The following is an 8,969-nucleotide window of genomic DNA, read 5'->3' on the forward strand; positions in this document are numbered from 1 at the left end:
AACAATTGTTCGCTGGTTAATCTGTAGAACAAAATTAAAACAGATAAAAACAAAACATATGAATTTACTACTATTAACTTGTATAGTGTGTGATATTAACTAGTTTATGTTTAAAAAAAAAAAAGTTTCAATGGTAAGTCATCTACAGTTAAAGTTGAATAGTGACTCGATAATTATTTGAAAATGTTGAAGTGGAACTTTAAATGCATCATTAATTACACTGAGTGAACATCAAAGACCTAGTGCTTCTTTAGGATGCTTTGGTTGCTAGCATGAATATTGTGTGTATGCTAGCCTGATTGTAGTTTGTATCTTACTCGGGTGAGCACCTAAGCAAGTTGTTAAGGATCGAGTTGAATGAGTAAGCATCGGAAGTAGATAAGTGTTATTGTTATACACGTTTAAGGTCTTTTTCAGGGCCATATATGGTATCTAGCTAAGTTGTTTTCTGATCTATGTTCACACCTTATATTTTATTTGCCTAATTTTTGTCATTTATGCGAATTTGTGTCGAATTATAGTCTAAGCGAATGTAAATAGAGAGTTTTCATAAATCGATGTGAAAGGAAGAGAATTTGGTTGTGTTTGTATGATTGTTGATGAAGATTTAATGTAGATGCATTATAGAAGTGAAGCAACTTAACAAAGCAAGTATGACGACCAAAGGCAAGCCCACGAGTAACTCATCAATCTTCTAAACAACATCTCAATTTTCTGCTAGAAAACCGACATACCATACGACTCCTCAGCCTCACTGATGTGGGTTTTACTGTGTACTAGAATAAAATCCTGTGTAATATACGGATTTTTAAATACGTTAATATTTTAATGAAATTTTAAATTACAAATCATATTTTATATTTTTCCAAAAATTTAAAATTATAATTATGGTAATTTAACAATATAAATGATTGATTTTAATGATCAATTAATTGAATTTTATGTCATTTTAATTTTAATTATCAATTGATGGAAAAAGGAGCTATTTTGTACTTCAAGTAATTTCCTAAATCGCTATATAATTTTATGCACAGTGTATTTTGCAGTATAATTTTCTAAATTGTGTAATTTCAATTACACTAGAATAATTGTAATTTATTCTGTAGTATAATTTTGCACGCGGTAATTCTAGAATTTTATCGGACAATATATAATGTTATATGTAGTACACTAATATATTTTCTATTATAATTTTTTAAATAGTGCATTTATATAAAACTGTGTAATTGGAATGATTGCGATTTATTACATACATTAATGTATGAGTTTTTACGAAAATATAAATTTGTAAATATGGTAAGTGTAAAAAATACAAATCAGTCAAATTCCATTAATACTAACCAATGAAAAAATGACAAATGGTATGCTTACAATCAAACTTCCTTTTTGCTATTATACAGTAAAATTAATAGCATATATGATTATTTTTTTATTATATGGTAGGTCAAGGAAAAAAAGATCTAAATGAGAACCGATCTCTAGATCTTGCCTAATAAAGACAACATTTGTTTTAATTAAGACAAGACCCGATTCTCTAATTAATTAGTAATTTAATATTAGTGGTGCTTAGTAGTTAAATCTTTTAAAAGTTGTACTTATCCCATTTTAATTAATTTTCTTGATTAGTCGTTAGTTAAATATCTAAAAAACTATGTCTTTAGTTATTGTTATTATTACTTGCATTTTTCATGTTTATATATTTATAATACTTCTGGTGAGTATATTCTTACTTTAATGGTGAAATAATTAAGCTAGACTAATTTGTTATAAATTGATCAGTAAATTGGCATCTCGGATTCACTATAAGTTCGTTTCAAAAATTTTTAAATTAAATTTTTTAAACCTTGATTGATACCACGAATTTTGTAAAATCTTGACATGTAGAGTTTAAATAATACCCTGGTCGTATTTTTCCGTGGACGGAATACAATATACATCTCATAGGTTGTGCTAATACAAGGTTGTGCTAATACAATGATAATGAGTAAAAAGTTGAATTATTTTAGGTAATTTATTTAAAGTAGAATGGTCATTTATAATTTTAAAGTAGTCAATTAAAAAAATTAACTAACTACATGAACTTATCTCATGGTGAGACAATATCATTCTACATATAAAGCAAGTAATTGAATTGTGCAACAATATTGGTTAAAATTAAAAAAAATAAAATAAAATGTATATATATAATTTAAAAAATATTCTCTCTTATTCTTGTTAGTAGTTTTATTTTCAACTAGGATTAAGTCATCCTACTAGTCCCTTTAAAGTATGTATTTTTTATCTTATAATCCTTACTTATATTAACTTATTACAATTAATCTGATGTAAATCATTTAACAATTTATTTATTATCCTTTCTCTTTTTTTTTAAATGATTTTATTTGACCTACCTAAATATTACTAAAAAGTCAAATAAAACTAACTAAAAGATAAAAAAAGACCTTAATAAATAACAATTATTTATAAAGTTAAGAAATATAAGGAATTATTGTTTGAAGATAAGAGGAAGTAATAAATAGGTTAATTTCCCAAAAGTATAGCTTTTGAATGTCGGCAATAACAGCCGGTAGAAATGAAGTCGACGCGCCTAAACTTAAAGTTAAAGCCAACAGTTTGTTTTAGTCAACGTCAATGCGCCGCCTTTAAGGGTTTAGGGTCTCCGTTTAGTGTTTTGTCATATTAACCATCCAGAACCTCCTACAGTCCTACTCACCCATTCATCAACCCCCTACTTCCGTACAACATTTGGATTCTCTTTCTTTCATACGTGTCACTTTATTCATTTGACACGTGGCTCATTCCAGCCACCCAACTTGAAACTATTTCGTTTTGGATAAGATTACCCATGTCATGTCACTCTACTACTTTCTACCCCTACTATTGTTTTTTAATTAGATTAGATTGTGTATTAATTAATATTTAATCTAAATGTAAAAAATGTGAATATTTTGATAATAAAATGAATTTTTTTAAAAAAGTAAAAATAATTTTAAAATAAGAGTGGCAATTCAAAATAAAAAATAATGTTAAATAAAAAAACATGTGAAGTATTCAATACTTTTGACCACATTTAACTCTAGTAAACCACTAGATAAATTTCCGTGTAAATCACAGATGTAATAAATGTTTACATGTATAAATATATTAATATTGATTTATAAATTAATTCATTTACAATATAAACTTAATCTTTAAATCTTTGTATTTGTTATAATAATATAGTTGACAAAGCAAAGAAATAATTTATTATACTATTATTATTATAACATATATGTGAAAAATAGACAAAAATTACCATCAATCAATAAAATTTTATCAAAGTAATTATCGTTAAGCTATACTATATTAATGAAATCACCCAAGTAAATCAAGAAATGTCTGTCAATAGTTTTTATTAAATTTTAATTACTAGGAGTGCATTTTAACATGCAATAGAATACTTTGTTTATTATGTAGATAGATACTCTTTTTTCTATGATCCCATCATTGAAAGATTAATTTAGATTTTCCATTAATATAGAGTATTATATTTTAATCTAATTTATAGATTTTTATCATGTATGATTATAAAACATTCTTAAAAGCATAATAAAATATATAAACAAAATATGAAATATAATATAAATTATTTTTATTTGTTTACGGTTGGTTCACTTATTAATGAAGCAGCAAACTTTATTTTTGTTTAAGATTTGAGTTGAAAAAAAAACTATAATTTTATATAAGAAAACATATTTATAGTCAATCAAAAATATTATATTTTATTAATAAGTTAATTATTTTTTTAAATATCAAGTCAATCATAAAAAATTTCTATATCAACAATAGAAAAAAGAAGGGAAAATTTTCAATAAGAACGTGACACGTGTTCTAAGTTGTTTCTTCATTAGTATATTTTATTGATTGATTGATTATTGATGATTATGGTCTGTTTAGATCTATTTAGTTGTGGATTCTAAATAATACTCCTTATACTCATTTTGTTAAAGAGAAAACCCATCTTAAAGGGCAACATTAAGTGCAAAATGAGTTCCATAAATTGTGAACAATGATCCATTTTCACCGATAAACATCAGTAAATCACACTAAAACTTGCTTGAAATATGAGACATAAATTTGCTCTTACAAGGACTTGGAGTTTATACTGTAGGGGTTCTTTGATAAATGACATTGAAAATATTAAACCGCTCGTTTCATAAGTGGTAATAAATAATGGTAATGGAAATGATAATTAATGTATTGTCTAACTTTATTCATTTTATTTTCTTCATAAAATTAATTCCAAATTTCCAATGCATTATTATTAAATGGTAATGGAAATTCGTAAATAATTTTTTTTTTGTAATTAAAGTTTCATCACCATGCGAATGACGTGAAACTTTGATGAAATTTTACATTATAAATTATTCACAAAAACTAGTATGCAGCCGCCTCACGCATGCGATAAAAAAATTTTATACTTGCCGAATTCAAGCCTTAAAACACCTATTTCAAGACTTAAAAACCAAATTTAACACTTAAACCCCTACTCCAAGCTTCAATCTTCCTTCTCCAAAAGTTTAATTTATTTTTTTAAGCTATTGGCTTCAACCTTAAAACACCTATTCCACCACTTAAAATACCAATTCTAATTTTTAAAACCATACTCCAACCCCTAATTTTATATTTTACTTACCTACTCCAAGGGTAAAATATTTATTTCAAGACTTAAAATGTCTATTTCAATGGTTTGAAGTTTGTCAAATCGAAGATTTAAAATGTCTATTTCAAGGTCCAAAATGTTCAATTCAAGGTTTCAAAAATTATGGGTTGGACATGTGAGTGGTCGCACGTATGCATCCGTTTCACAAGAGTGTTGCCATAAATCATTTCCATTATGACCATTTAGTGTCACTAACCAAACAGATCGAAAAGGAATTAAGTGAACTCCACATTCAACTGTTAAAAATTTAACCCGATTAACTAAAATAATTCATATAAAAATTAAAATTAGTTGTCAAGATATTACATTACTAAAAAATTTAAATTAACCAGATCTAAAATAATATTCGAAACTCACATAAACATCCGAAAAAACAACAGTAGCTCAATATGTCAAGGTATAAAAGTGCTATAAAAATAACGAAGGCCCACGTAGGGCTTGTTAAAGGTGCATTTTGAAGAAAATTTGAAAACATTAAGATAAAAAATCAAAAAAATAAACGAAATAATACAACTTTTAAACTTATTTCAAAAGTAAGCGTGAAAATCCCAAACTTGAGGTATGGAGCTGTTCACAGTTAATAACTGCGAACAGATAAAAAAAAAGACAAAATAGTTGTTCGCAGTTACTAACTGCGAACAACCCTTTGACTTTGTTTGACCTGTTCGTAGCTATGTTACATAATTTTTTTTTCCTAATTTTTGAGTTGTTATTTGTTGTATTTACATTAGATACATAAGAATAAGTAATTACAAGTCAATGTATGTTTTAGGCGGGATGATTCATCGCCAAAACTCCGAACATTCGTAAATCAAAGCTTGGAGACTATGATAAAGTAAATAAACATATAAATACAACTAAATATACACAAATGTTTGAAATATACAATTATATATATATACATAGTGGATCTAAATACACAAAAGCGAAACGCTAACGCTCATGACCCTCAACTACCCTATCCAACTGATTTGGTCTCCTACGCCTCCTACGGTAGTAAGAGGCGTTCGGGTGTCGCTCTTGTAACAACCCGACTTACCGTTGACTGAGTAAACAGGATCATCACGGGGTTCATTTCCCAAGAAACTTAAATCACACTTCCAAAACTTGAGCAAAGGGGGTCACCAGCTCTTTAACATAACTAACCCAGTTAATTCTCAAACCAAACGTCTAATCTAAACTCAAGGTAAACAAATAGATCACTTTAAGTTCAATATAACCAACACAACCAAGTCTAATATACATTTATCCAAAAACCTAATACAAAACTACCAAAATTTCCCCATGCTCAGCTCAATATGACATCCTTGGCACTCTAATCAATATCGTTAACCCGTCGTTCCCGGCCGGTTCCGATCTGTAATCAAACTAAAATGTGAAAACAACAGAGGATCAGATTAAATTGAATAAGAAGTAACAATCCAACACAATAAAACACAGTAATTCAAAACAAAGTTTAAAAAGCAACATTAGTTTCCTAGATCTATGTCCGCACAGGGAGTCTAGTTGAGAGGAATATCCATAGCTCTAAGGCTATGTCACTCTCGGTTGAGGCTAGTCAATATTTGAATGACAATTCACCTCAAAATAGGGGAATAGGAGACAATGTCTCACCACTCCGTCAATGACCAGCTCGTAAGCCCGATCTATTGACCATATCAATATTAGCAAATCATTCATAAACAAATTTATCTCAACAATATAAATTTCACAAACTTTAATAAAACATTTTCAAAACTGTAGTCTGGCCAGACCCCTTTTTATGGGACTGCTACTACTCACCAAAGATGCTTCAAGGAGCTAAGTCTGTTTCTCCGCGATCGCTAGAAAGGTTCCTCGATGACGTCGTCCCCTGGAGCATAACAACCATAACATCACAACAAAGCGTTTGATATTACAATCTAGGTTTATTTAACTCATCACATCTCCTCCTAGCCACCGCACCTTAACTAAGAATTTATTCTTAATACTCCAACAACTCATGCCATGAGGTCATTTCTAAGCAATTAAAAGAATCTAAGGTTGTTTATATTCACTTAGAGGATTCTCAATACTCATTATCTCCTTTATACATCTAACTAACAAATATAACCATTTTAGTCCATTAAAATATTCAAAAGACTACTACACATCCAAGATCATTAAAATACTCAAATTTAGTTGTGAGAATTAGCTTTTACTACAATTACAATTCCACAATTAGGTTCATATCACCACTTTGACCATATTTATTAATAACAACATTCAAATCCCAATCCTCACCACTACATATAAACCATCAAAACTCTACGAATTCATTCCAACAATCATCATCTTCCCATTATATTCTAAGTTGTCCAATTTTACATATTATAGACACAAGAATAAGTATTCTCTCTACAATCCTCAAGTTCACAAGTATTTAGTGTTTCATCCAAGAGCATCAATTTATTCGATTATTCGCCATTATCATTACTTGCCACAACTCCTAATTTCTAACAGTAATTCAGCAACTCAATATTACATATCCAGCTACTAATCTCAATCAACAAGACTCATCTAATTAATTTATATAAATTTCAAGATTCCTCAAAATTTAGGGCTTAATACATGGTAAAGGAATATGCAAATGAAAGTATGCCAATGAAATCAACGTCATATGAATAAAACATAAACATTGAAAAAGAAGAGAAAAGAAATCAAGAAGGGTTTACCTTCTGTTTTGATGATCAGCAAGGAACACAAAAAAACAGGCTTCAAAAATTGATGTTTGTCTTGAATTTTCGATGCTTAAACCAACAAGGCCAAATTCCACTTATTTTTCCCCATTTCGGCTGGACAGAAACTTGGGAAAGGAAAGGGTTCAATTGCTATCTTGCTAATTTCTACTTCAATGGAATAAAATCCTACAAGGATATTAATATTACATGAAATTCCAATCAAAGATGGCTAGGGTTCGAATCTTGAGAAGAAAATCAGAATATTAAAGAAGAATAGAATAAAATTACACATAGAAATTGAGAGATTCAAACCTTAGTTTTTTACACCAACAACCAATAAGAAGAGTAGGGCATCCATGGAACTTGGTTTACTCGACAATCAACGGATTGAATGAGGAAGATGAGTGTAATTTTGTGTTGTATGTATGAGGAAGAAGGGAAGGGTTTAGTGGGTAATTAGAATGAGTGAGAAGAGGGAGAAGAAATGTAGGGGATTTGAGTTACTGGGAACGAAGGGGTTGGGTATATATATATATATATATATATATATATATATATATATATATATATATATATATATATATATATATATATATATATATATATATTAAAAATTACTTAACTCACTAGATTCATGGTAGATTTTCTAATTGGTTTCAAGAATATGATTTTATTTATTTTAAATTCCCGAATGTTACAGCTCTGGCAGTGGAGGGGACTGATCTGTGATGGCCGCGATGGCCCAGCCTGCGAGGTCCCCTGAAACAGCACAAACCAGCGTAAACAATATAATAATATTGTCTACAAAGCACAGCGGAAGACTTATAGAAGTCTGGGCTGAATCCGACCCGTGGTTCGATAGCCACAACAACCAATATCAGAATATTTAAAAACTTTACATAACTGTAATACAATTAATTTTAAACCAGTTATAAACTAAGTTATTTTACAACACATGATTTGTCAAAATATCATGATAAGTTAAATTTCCAAAAACAATGTCCTCGCTATCGCAACATATGACACATAAAGGAGCAGCACATCCATCTGCACTAAAGTTGTCAACCTGAAAGTGGATCTATCCCCTTGAAGAGATAGGCCCCATCAAAAACTGTCAACAATTGAATTGTTGAGTAATCCAACAAACTATTACATTTATATACAAGTCATTAACAAACATCTCCAATCAATTCCTTGTTCAATTGGTAAACCATTTATAAACATTATTTTATCCAAGTCCAAACTCTTTTAAAGACTGTTTGGTATCGACATAAATACGGCTATGAACCTTTAGTTCATAACGAATCAAAATACGGCTATAACTTTACAAGTTATTAGCGAAATAATACGGCAAATGAAACATATGCTTCCATTGCAAAACAAACAAAACTTTATATACCAAACATATTTATTCAAAGCTCATTAAAAACAATAATGTAATAACAGTTTAAAACGTGGGAATATAATGGACCGTCAGAAAATAGGCTTGATCTAAATCCTGAGAACATGGGTGATCGTCATCACGGAAAATACGGTTCTTGCAAGAACGGAACGGGATTGGGGGCTCG

The sequence above is a fragment of the Amaranthus tricolor genome, chromosome 7, assembly GCF_026212465.1.
Source record: "Amaranthus tricolor cultivar Red isolate AtriRed21 chromosome 7, ASM2621246v1, whole genome shotgun sequence".
NCBI classification, from domain to species: Eukaryota; Viridiplantae; Streptophyta; class Magnoliopsida; order Caryophyllales; family Amaranthaceae; genus Amaranthus; species Amaranthus tricolor.